At 38.2% G+C, this 21,977-nt stretch overlaps 2 pseudogenes; one reads left to right on the forward strand and one right to left on the reverse strand.

Annotated features, from left to right (window-relative positions):
* The first annotated feature begins 1,336 nt into the window (after positions 1–1,336).
* On the forward strand, positions 1,337–1,696 carry LOC143612999 (secreted RxLR effector protein 161 pseudogene; annotated as a pseudogene).
* A 15,580-nt stretch (positions 1,697–17,276) lies between these two features.
* On the reverse strand, positions 17,277–18,704 carry LOC143613000 (UPF0481 protein At3g47200-like; annotated as a pseudogene).
* Between the last annotated feature and the right edge of the window lie 3,273 nt (positions 18,705–21,977).

A 21,977-nucleotide genomic window follows, 5' to 3' on the forward strand; every position in this document is an offset into this window, starting at 1 on the left:
AGACCAGGTCCAAAGCTTACCGGTTGTTTGATCCGAATACACAGAAGGCTGTGATAGCTCGTGATGTGGTTTTTGACGAGAAGAAGACATGGGTTTGGTATAATTCGGGTCAAACCAATGAAGAAACTGAGCTAGCACCTGGTTTATTTTGGGTTGATTGGAATGGGGTTATTGACACCGGAGTTGGGCAAGTTGTAACCGAGTCTATGGGAAACAACAGCATTAGCGACGAAAATTCAGCTTTGTCGCCAAATTCAGCTACAGAATCAGCGACAGCTTCTGTCGCTAATTTAGACAGCGCATCAGACCTTTAGCAACAGATTCTGATACTATAGTCGCTAATTCTAGCAACTCAGCAACCTCTTTAGCGACACCAGCAATAACTGGTTTAGCGACAGCAGCACCTGACGAACCAGAAATTAACCTGCGAAGATCTACACGTGTTCCAATCGCACCGGTTAAGTTCAATGATTATGTCCTATGTTCGGAAGTGGTGGAGGACATTGAACTTCTTTTGTTAGAAGAAGGTGAACCAAGGAATTTTGGTGAAGCAAAATCCAAACCGTAGTGGATAAAGGCTATGCAAACGGAACTCGAATACATTAAAAGAAACGACACATGGAAGTTGACCGAGTTACCGAGAGGGGTTAAAGCTATCGGATTGAAGTGGGTTTTCAAGGTGAAAAGAAATGTGGATGGTTCGATTAATAAATATAAAGCAAGACTCATGGCAAAGGGTTATGTGCAACAACCCGGAGTCAATTTTGACGAGGTCTTTGCTCCGGTGGCGAGACTTGAAACCGTACGTATGCTCATTGCCATTGCAGCTACTGAAGGATGGCAATTACATCATTTGGATGTAAAGTCAGCATTTTTACATGAGGAGCTACAAGAAGAGGTCTTTGTTTCTCAACCAGATGGGTTTGTTAAACCCAGGGAGGAAAACAAGGTCTACAAGCTAACCAAGGCTTTATACGGTTTAAGACAAGCACCGAGGGCGTAGAATACCAAGCTTGATGGTATTTTAACGGGTTTGAAATTTGTGAGGTGCTCGAAAGAACAAGCGGTGTATCAGAGATTGATTGGAACCGATATTTTTATTGTCGGTGTGTATGTCGATGATTTGGTCGTTACGGGTTCAAACAACAATCACATTAATCAGTTCAAACTTGCGATGTCCAAGAAATTTGAAATGTCTGATTTGGGAATGCTCATTTACTATCTCTGAATCGAAGTCTCACAGTTGGAGAATGAGATTCAAATCCATCAAAGTGCTTATGCCCGATGGTTATTGAAAGAAGTCGGGATGAAGGATTGCTATCCTAAAAGTGTACCCATGGATCCTAATGTGAAATTGTCTAAAGCCGAGGATGATGTTGATGCAGATGCAACGGAGTACCGAAAGTTGGTTGGGTGTCTTCGTTACTTGGTAAACACTCGACCTGATTTGGCGTTTTCGGTTGGCATAGTTAGTAGATATATGCAAACTCCAAAGAAGTCTCACTTGGCAGTAATTAAACAAATTCTTCAGTTTATTCAAGGAACTGTTGGATGGGGGATCAGGTATAAACGAGGTGGATCAAAGGAGTTGATCGGGTACAGCGATAGTAGCCATAACATTGATGAAGATGATGGAAAAAGCACTACTGGTCATGTGTTTTATTATGGGGGAGCCTCGATTTCTTGGTGCTCATAAAAGCAATGCACCGTAGCGCTTTCATCATGCGAGGCAAAATACATGGCGGCGAGTTCAGCTACGGGACAAGCTGAATGGTTAGGTGAACTGTTGGCAGAATTGACCGGAAGGAAATTGCAAAAAGTGGTGTTAATGATTGATAACACATCGGCGATTTCTTTGGTTAAAAATCATGTTTTATAGTCGGAGCAAGCATATAAAGTCCCGATTTCACTATATACGGGAGTGTGTGGAGCGGAATGAGTTAGCGGTGGAGCACATTAGTGGCAAGGAACAACGAGCTGACATTCTTACTAAAGCACTTGCGAGAATCAAGTTTGACGAGATGAGAAGATTGCTCGGCGTTGAAGATCTCCTAGTTTCGAGTAGGAAATTAGGGGGGTGATTGTTGGAAGTAATTTCCAACTTAATAGGCCCGTCACATGTAGGTGACTGGGTTAGATCTATTGGGCCTATGGAATTCATTAATGATGTAATGGGTTTATGGGGTTACAATTGGGCTTTATATTTGGGCTTTACTTGTTGGTCAAGTTAGGGTCTCCCTATAAATACATAGCCATGTTAGGGTTATGGTATTGTGAGAGGGATTATTGTATTCAAGTTTTGTGCTAGTTTCTTGAGTATAATAATACATGAGGTTTACCCTAAATATTGTGTGCTCGTTTGTGTTTCTGTTATCAATTCGTTCTTGACTTCATTGTGAAACCAGGCTTGAGTTTCTCGATCAGCTCGAGTCTTGGATTTCTAAAATGGTATAGACCGCTGGAGACAACCTTCGGAACATAGTATTTCTTGTAGTCGTGCATCTCTTTCACCATTTCCGTGACTATGGGGATTCATGCGGTTGAAATCGGTTGGGGAGTGACATTGACATTGGGTTTGAATGTCAAGTCAATATGATTATCAAGAGTGTTGTCTTCATTGACCGGGGTCTGGTTTTCCCTTGACACAAACATTTTTGGATTTTGAGGCTTAGGATTAATGATTATGGGATCATAAACAACTTCTCGATTATGGCATTTGTCGGTCCTCTAAATGGATCTCAAGACTTGACTCGGATGAATCCGTGTTGTTGGTTAGCGGAAATCACCAACGACACTCAGACCTCGAATTTTAGTTTGTTTGGTTTATTTGCTTGAAAGAAAGAAGAAGAAGATAGAGAGAGAATAATTCTTTTTATTTTCAAGAGTTGTTTCTCTTGAGTTGTGAAAGAGTTGTGGAGAAATGGGTAAAGCGCCCTTTATATAGGGTCCCCATTTCTCCAAACTTTACATAATAAACCTACAAAATAAACGTACCGAGTACGTACTACACCGACTAAAGCAAAATAAAACGACATATACAATCCTAAAAACAATATAAAAACAATGTTTCGCTTCGCTTAGTGATGCGAAGCGAAACATATCTCTGTTTCGCTTCGCTTGACCTCATGCGAAGCGAAATATATTTCTGTTTCTCTTCGCTTGACCTCATGCGAAGCGAAATATATTTCTGTTTCGCTTCGCATGACCTCATGCGAAGCGAAACATCTATTTCGCTTCGCTTCACCTCATGCGAAGCGAATGGATTGTCTGTTTCGCTTCGCATGACTCCATACGAAGCGAAATAAGGCCTCATGCGAAAAACCAACACTTATCAAAATTTTTCAGAATCTTAAACCTGAAGTTACTGGACTGTTTTTAAACAAATGAACTGTTTAGATTCTTGGACTGTTTTGGACTTAATCTTTATACATTGTAGACTAATTGCCTTATGAACATACTAAAACTAACTTATAACCTTGTTAAAACTAAAATGTATATAATTTTTTTTATTATAATATGTAAATACTTAATGCTTATGTATATATTTTATTTATTTTGTTTATTTCTCAATGATGATTCTCATGATCTCTTGGTTTGACTTTCAGGGTCATAATAATTTTTGTGCTCTCGGGCTGCCAAAGGCAAAGGCAGACAAAGTATTTACCTCCATGGTCAAGGGACTCAAGCAATCACCCCTTGCCTATGCTATCACCGCCAACCTAGATGTGTACATGTGTACTATAAATGGGTCTTGGACTTCTGGGCATTTGCCAAGATTGCTGATGATTCTCTATCCTTCACAACAACCATGGCAAGAAAGGAGTTGACAATTACAGAAGCAGACATTAGACGAGTGTTAAAGATTGCTGACTAGCTAGATTATACGTATGAAAAAGGAAACAAGAAGAAGCTGGTTGGTTTTGTTGAACAGATGGGATACGACATGGAATGGAGGAGCCTTGAAAAGAGTCATCTTCCACCATACTGGAGGTTTTTATTCCATATAGTTACCCACTGACTGATATTCGTGGAGGATTCGATAGTATGAGTTCAGACTGGGTTCGTATTATGTCTGTATGGACTAATTGAGAGAAGTTCAACTACTCTCGAAGGATATTCTAGTGCATGATGGGAAACATCAAGAGTGGTGCTACATGGCTCATGTACCTGAGATTCGTGCAGCTGCTTTAAGACGATTTAATTCCAAATGTTCCACGACCGGGGACCAAAAGGGCCAAGGACAAGAAGTCACTTCCTAAGCCGTACCATGTGAATGAGATTAAAACTTCGGTTTTTCAGTGTGTTGCTGAGCACCAAGGGAAGGGGGCATCAGTATCGAGGACCATGGCCGGGTCCTAAGTTTGGTTTATGTGAGGAGACAGAGCCTGCTGGGGAAGAGGCGTCTGCTGAGGGTGAAGATGATGATGAACCTGAAGTTGAAGGTGAACAAGATTCATCAGATGAGCCGGCCGAGGATCGAACAAAGGCCAAGCATGACTTAAAGAGGAAAGTGGCTGAAAAGGGCAAAGTGATAGAACTTGAGGAGGAAGAAGAAGACCAGCCGCCTTTGAAGCGCTTGAGGAGACTTGGAGACTCCCAGAAGTCAACCAAGTCTCTTGTCAAGTCTCCCTCTCAAGACAAACCCTCCGACCAATCAAAAATCACCAAAGAAGCCCTGGCCCAAGCCCTCAAGACACTAGATGTAACCAAGATACAAATCCCTGCCTACAAGACACCAAAAACCAGAAAGAAAACCAAAGCCAAGAAAACCAAGATCCTACTCCATGACTCACCAGAATCCTCACCTGAACCTTCACCAACAGACCAACCAATTTCAACATTCCTACCCCAAATACCTTCCTTACCACACTCACCACCACAACAACAAAACCAACCCGAACCCTCTCAAGTCTCAACACCACCTGCCCAACCAACCTCATCCATATTCACCTCATCAGTTTTCAGCTCACCAATGCAAACAACAAGCCTATGGAACAAAACCGTTATAACTTCCCCAACCCAAACTGTCACACCATCTACAACACAACCAACAACACCCACCACTATAACTTCACCAATCCTTACCCAAGCCATCACCCTCCCTTTGCCAACAACCTCACCACCCATAACGACCACCACCCCACCATCCACCATTATCTCACCCAAACCCATCTCCCGAGGGATGTCTTCGACACCTCCAGTGTATGCGGATCCTATCCTCAATAGGATCGTTGCACTGGAGGAATCCAACGCTAAGAGGGCGGAAAGAGAAATTGTGCTCCTCAAGTTCATTTAGGAGATGAAACAGAAGGCGTTGGAGGATGAGGAAGAAAAGGCGGCTCTGAGGGAAAGGATAAGGATGTTGGAAGAGCAGAAAGAGGCAAGTGACGCTCTTGCTGAGAATCAAAGATTGTTGACAAACACCTTCCACACCCGAATTCAGAATCTACAAGTGTTAATGAACCGAGAGGCCTCTGAGAACGCTAATCTGAGAGCAGATCACATAAGACTTGGAGATAGACTGACTACACTTGAAGGAGACATACCAAGTGCTAGTGCTCTCAGATCTAGTGTAAACAAGAAGATAGAAGATGCAACGAGAAGGTGGGATGTTGAAAAGGAAGCTACAAACTCAAGAGTTGCAAATTTGGAAAATCAGCTTGCTTCCTCCGCCTCTCTCGATACACTCAGAGCAGAAATGGAGGTCGTACAAGAAAAGATCAGGGAACAAGATCGTCTGAATGAGCTACAGCTCAAGATGAATGAAGACATGGTGAGCAAGTACCAGGCGGCCTCAGACCTCATGGGCATTCAAGAAGATGAATTTCATGGTTTGGAGGATAGGTTTGATGCTGTGTTTGGGACTTGGAGAAGGTCTGGTGAGACTTCTCAAGTCGGTGGTTCACAGCCTACCGCAGGTCCTTCTGTGACCGTTCGAGGAGTTCAGGCTGTTGTGTCTGAAGGAGAGGCGACTGTTGGTCGGTTAGTACAACAGGGAGGCCAGTCTAGCGGTGTTGGTGATGGATATGATGGTGACGATGATGGTGATGAAGAAGATGATGATGAGGAAGAAGATGACGATGAAGATGAAGTTCATGATAGCTTTGATGATGATGACGATGATGGTGATGACGGTGGAGCAGGTGGAGACGGAGGGGCCGGGGCAGCAGGATGTGGAGGTGGAGATAACACTCAATCACCTACACCAGCTCAACATGACGTTCAAGACCCTGCTGCTCGACACACAGATTACTGATATGTATAAAGATTTATTTCCTGATGACTTTGCAGGTGCTATGGATGACTTTATTGAAGCAGGAAAGAACTTGGAGCAACTTATTGATCAAAATACAGAGGCGAGGGTTGAAGACGATTACATCAATTACTCACCAAATCCCGACACTCCTCTTGCTCAAGTTCAAACTACAGAGACTCCTGTTGCTGATCCCGTCTCCACTCCAACTGTTGACTTGACACAGGAACCACTAAAGAGAAAGAGAAAGAATCATATAGTGTCAAGTCGTGCATGCGCTCGCGATCTCATCTATCCTTACCACGATGATTCGCTGATTGTATATGCAAAGTATAATAAGGAGAACGCATGTTGGGCGATCAGGCGATATAGTGGTGATCTGATTTATCTCAACCTTCATGAGCTGAAGTCACTACCAGAGCTTGACCTCAATTATCTTCGAAAAGCTCTAGGTCATGGTGCGGTTGGGAGCACTCTGGATAGTTGGATCCCAGATTATCTTCATCGACAGTCGAAGGTCGATTACAAGGAGTTTGAGCCAAATAAGGGTCGAAAGTACAAGAACCCAAGAGAAATAGACCCAGCCACCGGAGAGCCACGAACCATGTGGAGATACAGGGCACCAAAGAATTATCATATCATCCTCCGAGACTTCACAGGATGGGAATTTGACAACACAACAGGGGAGGCCGTCATACGCTGCAAAGATCTGCCTAAGATTCGTGTATTTGACGAGCATGAGCTAATGGGTTGCATATAGAAGATATCAAGAAGCTCTACAATTCGCCCCTGGGAACCGTCGAGGACATCGGTTGTCAGAACACAGACCAGATAGTGGAAGCCTTCAACAAATTTGTTAGAAGAGTTGTTGAACTTCCACTACCCGAGGACGGCTGGCTGGATTATGACACCGATGGGTTCCAATACTAAAGACTAGAGGGAGATTGTTAGGTCCCATTTTGTATGTTTTAATCTTTTGTATTGGTTCGATTATGTATTTGGAGCCGATTGGTCATTTTGTATGTATTGGGCCACGGTCCATTGTAAAGAAGCCCATTGGGCCTTAGTGAATATAACTCATGCTTCTCATGCATGCCACCCTATAAATAGGGAGCATGCCATGAGAGAAACAACCTTTTAAAAAAAATTCCATCTCTCTAACATTCTTTCTCTCTCAGCTCACTCTTTCTCTTTCTCTCTCTCACTCAACTTTCTTTACCCGTACATAAACTCAAGATCCGAGACCTCTTGGTTGCTTAGTGTGATTTCTGCTTGCACTAAGTTAGGTTGATCCAAAGACGTTGTTAGATCCACCCGACAGGGACCTACAATTGGTATCAGAGCCACGGCTCCCTAGTTGAGGGTTTTTGGATCACAACCTTGGGTTTTGATCTTGAGAAAAAGAAAACAAATGCTCTTTACAAGAAAGTTCAGAAAAACCTCAAAAACAAGAAAATACAAAAAGAATTGGGCAAAATCTTCATAAAAATGTCTTAGAAAGTGTTCTTAGCAAAAATATCAAGTCTAGATCTAAGAAGTTTTCAGTTAAAAGGTGTTAAAACTTGGGTTACGGGATCAAAAAGTTGGTCAAAATTGATAAGAAACAATTTCGCTTCTCATGGCATGAAAGTTTGTGCAACAACCTTTGACCTAGTACTGATAGGGTTAGGTGAAAACAGATCCCGAGAAAGATTTCTTCTTGAAAGCTAGATCCATTTTGCTTCGCTTGGATCCATTTCGCTTAGCTTGATTCGTTTCGCGTCGCTTGGATCCATTTCGCTTCGCTTGATCCGTTTCGCTTCGCTTGGATCCGTTTCGCATCTCTTGGATCTGTTTCCCTTCGCTTGAAGCAGTTTTGTGCGAAAAAGTTAACTGTCTTGAAAATTAAGCTTTGTTAAAGGCTTGTAACTGCTTTGACCATGGCTAGCACTGATTCAGAGCTGTTGAAGGGTTATTTGCTGTTGGAAAACCAAGTGGGAACACCTACAAAGCCACCAAAGTATATGACCTTGGATGATAACTTTGCAGATTTCAAATGGAGATTTATGAATTATATCTCATTGACTGAGAGTGATATAATGAGATGTTTTGAACAAGGTCCTCATGTTCCCGTGACTCGCCCTGATGCTGGGGAACAACTTAAGGCTCCAGAAAACTATGATCAAGCAGACAGGGACCTGTTAGCACAAGATAAGAAAGCCTATCTCATATTGACTGTTTGTCTTTCAAATGAAATCTCTGAAACTCTTCGTGAACACACAAGTGCCAAGGTTCTGTGGGAAGCACTTGTTGAAAAAGTTGAGGGCAATGCCGAAATTAGGGAAAACAAGAAGGCCCTATTAAAAGAAGAGTTCAATATGTTTAATCATCGTCAAGGTGAAGTTGTTTTGGAGTTGGTAAAGAGATTTGAGAAGTTGATGGTAAGAATTAGGGCTGCAAGTGTCAACATTGCAAATGCTAAGGTCAACCACAAGTTGATGAATTCGTTGCCATACAACTAGAGTACCAATACTGTCACAATCAAGAGAACTACCAATCTAAACATGATGACAAACACTGACTTGATATCCACTATCAAGTCATTTGAAATGGATCTCAAGAGTTGACTCGGATCAATCCGTGTTGTTGGTTAGCGGAAATCACCAACGACACTCGGATCTCTGATCTTAGTTTATTTGGTTTATTTGCTTGAAAGAAAGAAAAAGAAGATAGAGAGAGAGAGAGAAATTATTTTTATTTCCAAGAGTTGTTTCTCTTGAGTTGTGAAAGAGTTGTGGAGAAATGGGTAAAGCGCCCTTTATATAGGGTCCCCATTTCTCCAAACTTTACATAATAAACCTACAAAATAAACGTACCGAGTACGTACTACACCGACTAAAGCAAAATAAAACGACATATACAATCCTAAAAACAATATAAAAACAATGTTTCGCTTCGCTTAGTGATGCGAAGCGAAACATATCTCTGTTTCGCTTCGCTTGACCTCATGCGAAGCGAAATATATTTCTGTTTCTCTTCGCTTGACCTCATGCGAAGCGAAATATATTTCTGTTTCGCTTCGCATGACCTCATGCGAAGCGAAACATCTATTTCGCTTCGCTTCACCTCATGCGAAGCGAATGGATTGTCTGTTTCGCTTCGCATGACTCCATGCGAAGCGAAATAAGGCCTCATGCGAAAAACCAACACTTAGCAAAATTTTTCAGAATCTTAAACCTGAAGTTACTGGACTGTTTTTAAACAAATGAACTGTTTAGATTCTTGGACTGTTTTGGACTTAATCTTTATACATTGTAGACTAATTGCCTTATGAACATACTAAAACTAAATTATAACCTTGTTAAAACTAAAATGTATATAATTTTTTTTATTATAATATGTAAATACTTAATGCTTATGTATATATCTTATTTATTTTGTTTATTTCTCAATGATGATTCTCATGATCTCTTGGTTTGACTTTCAGGGTCATAATAATTTTTGTGCTCTCGGGCTGCCAAAGGCAAAGGCAGACAAAGTATTTACCTCCATGGTCAAGGGACTCAAGCAATCACCCCTTGCCTATACTATCACCGCCAACCCATATGTGTACTATAAGTGGGTCTTGGACTTCTGGGCATTTGCCAAGATTGCTGATGATTCTCTATCCTTCACAACAACCGTGGCAAGAAAGGAGTTGGCAAGAAAGAAGCCAAGATTGCTGATGATTCTCTATCCTACAATCTCCCTCTAGGATTGAGTATGTCATGGAACCTTCGTCAAGTTCTTTGCTTCGTCTTTATTTCTTAAAACTAGTACTTGTCTTGATCCTGTAGCTTGAACCTGATTGGATCTTGGACAAATTTTTATTTTCCGTTCTTATCTTATTTTCTGGGAAGGATCGGCAACAGCGAATTTTAGAAACATCATATGCGGGAGGCTCGACATCTAATTTTCTTTTGTTGACTTTCTTGAGCCGGATGGTTTCATTCTTTGTCTTCAGACACAATCAGTTCATCTTTAGGTTCAACCACCAACTTTCATGTTCTCGTCTTCTTTTAAGCGCTTCAGCATCTGCAACTCCAAGCAGACTTGATCTTGATCTACCTGCTCATCTACACCTGCACAAAACTTAGAACGAATAAGATTCGTTCACAGACCCTCTCAAAGGTCAAAGAAGAATTTTCCTTTTCAAAACAAGCTCTTGGTTTGAAGTGTTTGCAGAATAACCTGAAATTTTATTTTCAATCTCTCAACTTGTAAATGATTTGTTTAAGTCCCAGGTTTCCAACAAACATTGCATGAACAACCTTGACAACAAAACACATGATTTTGAATAAAACAAAGTTTAATAAAATATGTACGAACATAATAAAAACTTGAAATCTTTTTGGCATTTTCATATATTTTAATATTACAAAAATATATACATAATATTTTTAAGTTGAAACAAAAAATAAAACAAAAATAAGATAGGAGTAAAGATGAAATTAATATTATATATCAAAAATATTTACTTTAAAAGTTTACTAAATTATTTTTCTGAGAAAGATCACAACATGGAATCACATTATCTGTTAACGTTCTAGATCACACTTCTATTTGGACATTATTATGCCAAGAACCCAAAGTCGATTGTAGATATAATTTGTCCACTTTAAACTTAACAAGTATTTTGATGTCAACATGATACGTTAAGGTACAATTAGGCACAATGCTTGTGTGGTCCCCATTTAATCCGACAAATTACAGACTCTATCATACCTCGGGCTTAATTTGCTTTCACATGTCACCTCAACTTGACTTAAACCTTTCTTAGTTGATCACAGTAATCTTATTAACACACTTGACACTTTGACTTTGTGCACTTGAAACTTTGTACACTTAACTCGATCTAGAAAGATTAAAATAAAGCAGAAGTTCAGGCCATAACAATCAGGTCGGATAATACCATATTATCACGCAGAGAAAGTCCAAGGCTTAAACAAAAGAAAGAAAATAAAACAAAGCAGAAGATTCAGGGCCTTAACAATCAGGTCGGATAATACCATATTATCGCGCAGGAGAAAGTCCAAGGCTTGAATCAAAATAAATAAAGAAATAACGCAGAAGTTAAAATTCCTAGAACTGACTCTTTTTCTTGATTTTTCTTTTTCTTTTCTAACTCTTTTGTTTTTCTTTTTCTTGCTTTTCTTGAAGCATTACTTGACTCTTTTCTTGACTCAATAGAAATTAAAAATGACACTGATTTTTCATAAGACAACTGTGATAAGGTAAAGAGAGGCTTGGGTATGATATGTTTAATTGCATTTCAGCCTTCATTAATATGACTTTAATTGGAGTCGGCAACCGCTTCATAACGTGTAACCACTAGCATAGGCAGATATTTAAGTTTATATCACTATGACACTTACTCATTTGTCAAGCCTATCTACACATCAAGCAATGATCTTGTTGGCTTTTGATCTACTCTTTTCATGTGCTAGAACCGTTAGAGATAATTTCTTATCATTTTCCAATGGTCGGATCAATTTCTCAAAATTTTAAATATCCGACTCCCTCTAAGCAGGAGCTCCCTCTAAACGGGATAATTCCTTTTAGATTTTCTTAAAAGTAATATAAAATCTTTTTGGTAAATCAAATGATTTGTTTTTGCTTTTCTTAAGATGAATTGAAAATCTTTTTGGTGAGTTAAACTTAACTCATTTTCTCCCTCTAAAATTGTGACATATTTGAAAAATATTTACAATTTTATATACAAAAAGATAGATAGTTTGTTTTAATCAAAATTGATCATGCCGATCTATTCGACCCGAAATTCAAATCGAGCATGATCGATGGTTTTAGTGAAAAGGTCAACAAAGTTGTTGTCAGATGGACTATCTTAAGCATGCATTATCACATTGTATGACAAAGTTGAAGAGATTCAAACCGAGATCCAACAGCTGATGCTGGATCCATCACTTGAGAGAAGTAGTTGGACGAGGTTAGTTGAGAAATGCTCGAAAGTTGTTGTTGAACCATTTAAACAAGGCTTCCCCTCCTTGAAGTTTGTCCTCCCATGTCGCTTATGAAAGACTCGAACACACCATCAAATGGTTTAGCATCAAATAGCAAGGGTTCATCTCCCATCATATGTTGGGTGCAATCACTATCTAGGTACCTAATACTATTGATAGTCCTCCTTGATTGACTCTGCATGCACTAAGCGTTTAAATAGACATGGGTTCCCGGCACACTTTTGTCCCGGGAAGGTCAACCGTAAACCTACCGAACTTAATTTTATTTCCTGAAAACCATTTATTTCTTGGTGGAGCCTCACTTGATGAAGAACAGTCCTTAGGAATCCAAGCAAAAACTTGTTCCTTGGTTTTGGCAATTTTGGACTTTTCTTTTCTTGATTTTGAAACTATTTTTGGTGAATCCTCAGACTTTACAGTCTTAGGATCCTTTTTGATTTTATCCTTCTTGGTTTTCCAAAAAGGTTTCTTTTTGTGTTTTACTTTATTTACTTTGGATCTCACATCCATTTCACTAAGTTCACTATCAGCTTGATCAGTCCTTGAATCAAGGCTACTAAAAGCTCTTTTTGGGGACTGACTAAGCCGCCTTTGAATATCAAGTTGTTGCTTGAACCAGTGCTTGCAATGTCTTGCAAGGTGAGAAGAGTAACCACACACAAAACAACACTTTCTCCTGGGAGTGCCAAAGAACTCATCTGAACTATAATGTGGTTGGTGTGGTGGGAAAGGTGATCCTTGGAAAGGAACATGATTATAAAACACATTTGTGTAATATGGATCAACAAAATTTTGTTGATAATGACCATAGTAGTTGTTGTCACAGAAGTTGTATGGCTGAGGATTTCTAAATTGATTGGTTGTTTGAGAAAATGATCGTATATTTGGTGGAACATATTTACACGAAATACTTGCCTTTTCATTTTCAAAAACTTTGCTTTTACTTGAATTATCCTCAGTCTCACAACTTGATGATGAACAACTTGATATGTTCACCTCAACAGCCCTACTTTCGTTGACACATTTTTCAACAAAAGTTTCATCACAAATGGTTTCATAATCTGAGTCAGAGGAAGAATATTCATTTTCATTGCAAACGTTTGTACAACTATCATCACTTGAATTTTCACAAAATACATAATTTGACTCTGACTTTAAACTTCCCAACATGGATTCACAAACTTTATTACAAACTGGATTGTTAATAGTTTTGGTTAGATCCACACATGATTCAAAACGTGGTTCTAACTTTCTTTTTAGCTTACAACCCAGGTTAACCGTCCCACATTCACCACCATTTACATCACCTGCTACACAAGACACATTGATGTCAGATTTATCAGATGATGAGACTGGAGCCGTAGTTTGAGAGGCAGCATGAACAAATTTCACAGGCTTTGGTATTCTACCAACCCCGTATTCCATTTCCTCGTCTGGAAAAGTATTATAGCTAAAGTGGGGCAAGCTGGTGTAGTTATCATTGAATGGTGGTGGTACGGCAGTGTAATCATACCCCAGCCCCGCTTTAACTTTAGAACTTCTCTGGGTTCCAATAAGATCATCTAATTTCTCAGATGATGCTTCAAATCTTTCAACTTGCTTATCTTTTTCCTTTTTGTCAGAAACTTCAAGTTTTAACTTTTCAATTTCATCTTTTAAATTGTTAATTATGTTCTTGTAATAGATGACATTGTGCTCTTCTTAAAAGATTTTAAGTTTAAGATTTGCAACATCATCGTGATGAGTTTTAATCTTTTCAACATAGATCTTGTCAGCTTTTACATATTCAGCATTTAACTGACGAAGTTTTTCATTTTCTTTCAAAACTTCGTCTTGATGATATCTATAGTATGTGACTTTGTTGATGCATGCTTAAGAACAAAGATTGTGATTTACCTCGTCAGCTGGTGATGTGTCGGGAATGATAGGACATGCATGACTACTTTTACCGGCAGCACTTGTCCCAACTTTATTACTTGTCCCAACTTTATTTTCTTTGGACTAATTGTTCATTTGAAGCTTATCTTCCATTATTTCAAAAGCCTTGATGGTAGAAGCCAACTCTAAGAGTGTCATGGTATATAGGTTTGTGGTTCTTTTGATGGTAACCACATTGATGTTCCATGTGTAAGGTAGTAACAACTTCATGTTGATCTTAAACAAACCAATGATGATACCGACACTACTCATTTTGGTGATGAGTGACTCAAATCTGTTGATAAGAGAGGCAACCGATTCTCCTTTAATGTGTGTAAACATGTCGAATTCTCCTTTTATCATTTTTCGGCTTCCTCCCATATCCAAATTTCCTCCAAGTTTAGGTTCGTAAGACATTTTTTTAACTCGATAATTTATTTATTTTTTTGGGAAAAAAAAAATTAAGTTTTTTTTATACAGTACCGAGTTGCTACAGTTCTGAGTCGCTACAGTGTTTCGCATGAGTTGCTATAGTACCGAGTTGCTACAGTACCGAGTGCTACAGTGTTTCGCATGAGTTGCTACAGTACCGAGTTGCTACAGTGTTTCGCATGAGTTGCTACAGTACATGCGAAATTTCTTTTTTCGCATTAGTTGCTACAGTGCCGAGTTGCTACAGTACCCCCCCCCCCCCCGTGCGAAGTGCTACAGTATCTCGCCGATGCGATTGCTACAGTCCCCCCCCCCCCCGGAAGTTACTGCTACAATACCCGATGCGATTTTTTTTTTTTTTTTTTTGAGAATGTAAGACCCAAACTTCCAAAAAGTCAAAAAGACTTTAGTCTAAAAATCAATAAATCGGCCTAGATTTGAATTTTTAAGCCGAATCTGAGCTCGGACACAAAAACTTAAAACACTAAAAACTTAGATTTGGTGATTCTCGTGTATTTCCAAGGTGTAAGGGACTCCAAAAGAGATGAGTAACACGAAATCAACCTCAAATCCAACAAAAACTAAGATCAAAACCCGATAAGTTTGACCCAAAAACCACAAAAAGTCGAGCCGAAAGCTCTGATACCACTTGTAGGTCCTCTAAATGGATCTCAAGACTTGACTCGGATCAATCCGTGTTGTTGGTTAGCGGAAATCACCAACGACACTCGGATCTCGGATCTTAGTTTGTTTGATTTATTTGCTTGAAAGAAAGAAGAAGAAGATAGAGAGAGAGAGAGAGAGAGAGAGAAATTCTTTTTATTTCCAAGAGTTGTTTCTCTTGAGTTGTGGAGAAATGGGTAAAGTGCCCTTTATATATGGTCCCCATTTCTCCAAACTTTACATAATAAACCTATAAAATAAACGTACCGAGTACGTGCTACACCGACTAAAGCAAAATAAAACGACATATACAATCCTAAAAATAATATATAAAATTGGCTATAGCAATATATAATATTGGCCCTACAGCATTGGCATGAGGATAACACATAGGGACTTAGTAGAGAATCTGAAACTTTAGTACTTTACCCTTGTCTACAAATTATGAAGTTAAGAATACTATAATAATGGATATAAAGTTAAGTATATTCCTAACTTAAATAAATATTAAGTTACTCCCACAAGTTTCACATGACAAAAAGCTAGTAGAGTACTTATTTTTATTTTTTGAAATCAATATTTATATTTTTAATATAAATAAAACTAACTAATAATTTTTTTATAAATGTTAATATTTTTCTAAAGTGAGACAAATGGAATATATAAAATATTAGTTATTACTAAGTTATTGTTTTGTAAATTAACATGAAGTGGTCGAAGTTGTTAGAAAAATAAAATTAATGAAGAATAACTAAGTTATATAATTATTTAACTTAAGTCAAATTGTCTATAAATAATAACCAAACAGTAACAAAGATTTTTATATGTATAGTGTACATACGATTTTTGCGGCCATAATTTTGACCACAAATCCATCACCAAAGTGATATGTATCCATTTTTCTACCCTATGCGCAAGCCAACATATCCAAGCCCCATCTCATCAATCCTGGCGTCTTATAGCTAGATTATTATCAACGGTGTGTATGAGTCGATTTTGGGCTAAAAAGCAAACAAAAACAAAAATTTTGGTTTTGAGTTTTTAGAAATTGCTGATTCAGTTTTTGTTTTTTTTTATTCAGGTTCTGTTCAATTTTGGTATTTTTGGACTTGGGATAGAAATTTTAGGCCAAGCATGATGAATTTAGGCCTAAATTTTTTTCTATTTATTAACTTTTTTGATTATTATATGTTTTGGTTAAACTATATATTAAATTATTATAATTTACTAAATGAAAATTTGTAAGTTCAGTATAGACTTTACGGTTTTAAATACACGCAAAACCGAAACAATATCAAAAGTTTGGTATTTATAAAACATAAAACTAAACCGTCGGTTTTTGTTTCGGTTTGATTTTCTTGGCTTTATGTACACACCCCGGTTAATGTCGTCTTTGTTTACTTGATTGACTTGTGTTCTGGTCTTTTGCCATCCGGTTATCACCGTTTTTTTTTCAAATTTTTTGTCATCTTCTAACTCTTCTGTCGGAAACCAATCTGATACCTTCATTGGAGTCGGAGAATGGAGCCGAGATTTTAAAATTACCTTGTAGTTGGTTGGTTATGGGATTTAATTATGGTTTCTTAATATATTTAGTGTGTGTGTATATATATATATATATATATATATTGGTTTAGATGAGTACTAATTTGACTACTGAGTTCCAATTGCCAAATATACGAGTCTAATACATTCATCTTATTATCTTTGTGTGAAAATTTGTTTCTCTGCATGAAATGGCTCCTACAAAGCAAAGGAAAATTGATGCAAGATTTCTAGAAACAATTTGAACAAATGGATATGACTCTTTTTGCATGTACTTCCAATATAAATCACAAACTCATCTCTTTATTTATCTTAAATAATCATAGCTGCAGATACATACATAGTTACACTCAGCACAAACAATTATCTTATTTAAGAAAAAAAAGCATAAATAGTGATTACTTGACAAATCAAACATAACACACCAGAATTAAAGATACAATAACGACCATCGACTCACTCGCTGCTTATAAGTGATGGTTCTTCTTCAAAAACTTGCCAAGATCATCGCATTCGCTATTGGGATGCCAAATAGTGAAGTATGTTTGAACAGCACTAAGAGTAAGAGATATCACTCCAAAAATCGAAAAATATGCACAAGGGTTGTTGACATATTCATGATTGAGTTGGGACATTAGTGTGCCATTCCAATTCTCATTGTTTGTTGTACCTAACGTGTGAATATGCGAAGCTATTTGGTACTAAATCAGTGCATATTTCTTTAAACAATTCCACGACGTCTTTATCGCTTCCTAACAAGTTTTCTAGCACCCCAGCTTTTCTAAGAACCTAACGTCTTCAGGGTCTTCAATCAGAGAATGAAGAAAACATGCGTACGATGTAACCCATGAATCACGTGCTTCACTTGAGTATTTTTCATAGGCTATCAAGTTTAACAACATAGGCTTGGTGGAATCATCCACTATTATTGGTGGGAGTTCAACAACCGGTGAAAACCCCCACCAGACACTAGTGAACTTAACTAAAGCCAAAGACATAGTGTAACTTGCCTTGAAACGAATCCCTACATCAACAAGCTCCCTTACGTTGCGAAAAGTGTACCTGTAAATGTTTCTTGGTTAATAATAATCATTCTTGGAAACCAGGAAATGTTTGATAAGATTATGATGAATGCCTACTTCTGTAAGCTATCGTTGACGTTACGAAAACTGTACCTGTCGTTCGGTAATGGACCAAGAGATTTTTCTTTTGTAAGCCTCGTTCGCAAAAGTTCAAGAAGATGATTAATGTTTTGTTCAGTAATAGGAGCAGTGTCCCGTGATCTTCTTCTGCGTGGATCTGCTGCTAAAATGTTGTCGTCCACAAACCGTTTGATCTTCAAATCCCATGAATCATCGGGTCGATTAGAACTCAATATGGGATTTGGTTCTCTAGCAAAAAGATGTCTTGTTGAACAAACTTGATTTGGTGGCCTGTTAAGGATCCGTTTCATTATTCAAGAATATATGCTCTATAACATACAGAATGAAGCAACCATCTAGCAGCATCATTTTTGTGAACTCATCGTCTGAGAGATAAACATCATCTTCATAATATCCTCTCCATGTCGGAACCATTTGCGCAAGATTATGATACAAATTTTGAATCATAACTTGGTTACCTTTTAGTAGTTTGTTTGTATAGAGAAGTTTGAAACTCTCCACTGAATCGAGGTTTGGTTTTCCATGATGGTACGGACCAATAGAGACAACTTCTGGGGCATGATATTTCTCATGATCCTTGCGTTCTTTCAGGGTCATATGAACTCTAGGGAATCGAGTTGTACTAGTAGGCGGTGACATGGCTTTCAATATCGAATGAAACCATTCATTGTTACTATCTTCGAAGGCTGGTGTAGGTGTAGTATCAATGGCATCCGACATTGGTGGATACATCTTAGTATGTTGTGTATGTATGTTAGTAACACTTATGATCAGGACCTAGTTTTTATAGATGAAGTAAGATTCATGCACAGAAAAACTAACTTAGATTTGTGTAAATGAATGATTAATTAAAGATATATCCTTAACTTAACCCATGACTCAAGTATGGAATAAAATCTGAGATTTATAAATTATGTTACTTACAAAGTGATTGCTTCTTGTGGAGGCTAGGACTTCCTTCACAGTATCACGTGGTTGTTAATCTACTAACCCTTATAATTGTTCACTTGTATCTTTTGAGATAAAATCATCAATAACCCTTAGCATAATAAATCAAAAGTTTTTTTTTTCTTCATAACTCTAACGCTTTTGTTGTGTTTGTATCATCGAATTTGTGAGGTCTGAATAAGTAATAGGGATTAGGGTTTTTTTCTCCTTAACACCTCCGACGATTCGGCGATTGACTCTTTATCTTCTTCTTCTAAATTAGTGAGATCCTTTTCTCCTTTTGATTTATAGTCATTGATTAGGGAGTTTTCTTGATATTGACTATTGTGAGTAGTATTGTGACTAGAAGAAAGAATAATGCCTTTATTTTTTAAAACAGGTTGATTTGAACGGTGCTTAATTGAAAACATAAATCATTACCTTATCCAAAACTCATACTACAAATTCTTGTAATATATTAAATTGTTTTATTATCCAAAAGTAAGTCAATATTTATTTATATAAATCGATGCATTTGTGCTTTGTTGAAAAGAAACATCGCGACATGTTGGCCGTTATATATACTTATATTATACACGATGTTATGTGTATGATTCCGCAATCTGTTCTTTTGTTAAAGTTTTTCAAAATTAGGATTCATTGTCATTCCGACTTCGGTTCTTTAGTTGACCCTGACAGCTATATTAATTAGTGGTTTAATGTTTGATTTCTATGTTTTTTAGTATATATGTTGAGAGGGTTGTTAGGTCTTTTTTGTATGTTTTAGTCTTTTGTATTGATTCGGTTATGTATTTGGAGCCAATTGGTCATTTTGTATGTATTGGGCCACGATCCATTGTAAAGAAGCCCATTGGGCCTTACTGAATATAACTCATGCTTCTCATGTATGCCACCCTATAAATAGGGAGCATGCCATGAGAGAAATAACATTTTGCCAAAAACTCATTACACACTTTCTTTCCTTCTCTCGGCTCTCTCTCTCTCTCTCTCTCTCTCTCTCTCTCTCTCTCTCTCTCTCTCTCTCACTAACTTCCTTACCCGAACATAATCTCTAGATCCGAGACCTCTTGGTTGCTTAGTGTGATTTCCGCTAGCACTAAGTTAGGTTGATCCAAAGACGTTGTTAGATCCACCCGAATAGGGACCTACAATTGGTATCAGAGCTTCGGCTCACTAGTTGAGGGTTTTTGGATCACAACCTTGGGTTTTGATCTTGAGAAGAAGAAAACAAGTGTTCAAGTGTTCTTAACAAGAAAATCTTCAAAAACAAGAAAAATAACAAAAAATTACAAGGAGATTCGGCTTCAAATCTTCATAAAAATGTCTTAGAAAGTGTTCTTGGTGAAAGCTGCAAGTATACAAGATCTAGATCTGAAAAGTTTTAGGTTTAAAAGTGTTAAAGTGGGCTTCAGGTTCAAAAAGTTGGTCAAAATTGATAAGAAACAATTTCGCTTCTCATGGCATGAAAGTTTGTGCAACAACCTTTGACTTAGTACTGATAAGGTTAGGTGAAAACGGATCCCGAGGAAGATTTCTTCTAGAAAGTTGGATCTATTTCGCTTCGCTTGGATCCATTTCGCTTCGCCTTAGATCTGTTTCGCTTTGCTTAGATCTGTTTCGCTTCGCTTAAGGTTGTTTCGCTTCGCTTAGATCTGTTTCATTTCGCTTAAGGCTGTTTCGCTTCGCTTGAAGCAGTTTTGTGCGAAAAAGTTGACTGTCTTGAAAATTAAGCTTTGTTAAAGGCTTGTAACTGCTTAGACCATGGCTATCACTGATTCAGAGCTGTTGAAGGGTTATTTGCTGTTGGAAAACCAAGTGGGAACACCTACAAAGCCACCAAAGTATATGACCTTGGATGATAACTTTGTGGATTTCAAATGGAGATTTATGAATTATATCTCATTGACTGAGAGTGATATAATGAGATGTTTTGAACAAGGTCCTCATGTTCCCGTGACTCGCACTGATGCTGGGGAACAACTTAAGGCTCCAGAAAACTATGATCAAGCAGACAGGGACCTGTTAGCACAAGATAAGAAAGCCTATCTCATATTGACTGTTTGTCTTTCAAATGAAATCTCTGAAACTCTTCGTGAACACACAAGTGCCAAGGTTCTGTGGGAAGCACTTGTTGAAAAAGTTGAGGGCAATGCCGAAATTAGGGAAAACAAAAAGGCCCTTTTAAAAGAAGAGTTCAATATGTTTAATCATCGTCAAGGTGAAGCTGTTTTGGAGTTGGTAAAAAGACTTAAGAAGTTAATGGTAAGAATTAGGGCTGCAAGTGTCAACATTGCAAATGCTGAGGTCAACCACAAGTTGATGAATTCATTGCCATACAGCTGGAGTACCAATACTGTCACAATCAAGAGAACTACCAATCTAAATATGATGTCAAACACTGACTTGATATCCACTATCAAGTCATTTGAAATGGATGAGCAGATGAGAATGAACAATCATCTAAGTTCTCTGAATCAAGCTGGAGTGAGTTCTGCTTCCTCGATGCCAACTGCTTTCATAAGCAAACCTCAACAGAATGTCTATCCTGTGACCACTCCCAAGTGTACCTTCACAAGCAACAGCATTCATCTCAACCAGCAATTAATCTGATTCTTCCAGTACAAGTTTGTTTCAAAAGGCAGTCGACAGTGCGGTTGCCCAAGCATTGAAAGCTCAAGGGATTTCCTCATTTTCAAAACCTCAACCAAGCAAACCTTCAAGTTTCTGTGAAGCACTACCCATGTTGAATGACTCCAACATCGCAATAGTTCACGCTTTTCTGTCAAGCCATGAAGAGTTGATGCAAGGAAATCTATTGCCACCACAGTTTGAAGCTGGAGATTTAAGAGATATCAATCAAAAGGATCTTGAAAACATGGATATCAAGTACCAAATGGCAATGGCAGTGCAAAGAGCTACAAACTTCATGAAGACGTACGGGAAAGATAGCTTCAATGATTCTGACAGAAAGAGGATTGGGTTTGACAAGTCGAAGCTGCGATGTTACAATTGTGGTGAGATGGGTCATTTCTCCCGAGAATGCACGAATCCATCAAA

This window comes from Bidens hawaiensis, unplaced genomic scaffold, assembly GCF_021521415.1.
Source record: "Bidens hawaiensis isolate Kalapana, Puna unplaced genomic scaffold, B.hawaiensis_p1.1 tig00036368_1, whole genome shotgun sequence".
NCBI classification, from domain to species: domain Eukaryota; kingdom Viridiplantae; phylum Streptophyta; class Magnoliopsida; order Asterales; family Asteraceae; genus Bidens; species Bidens hawaiensis.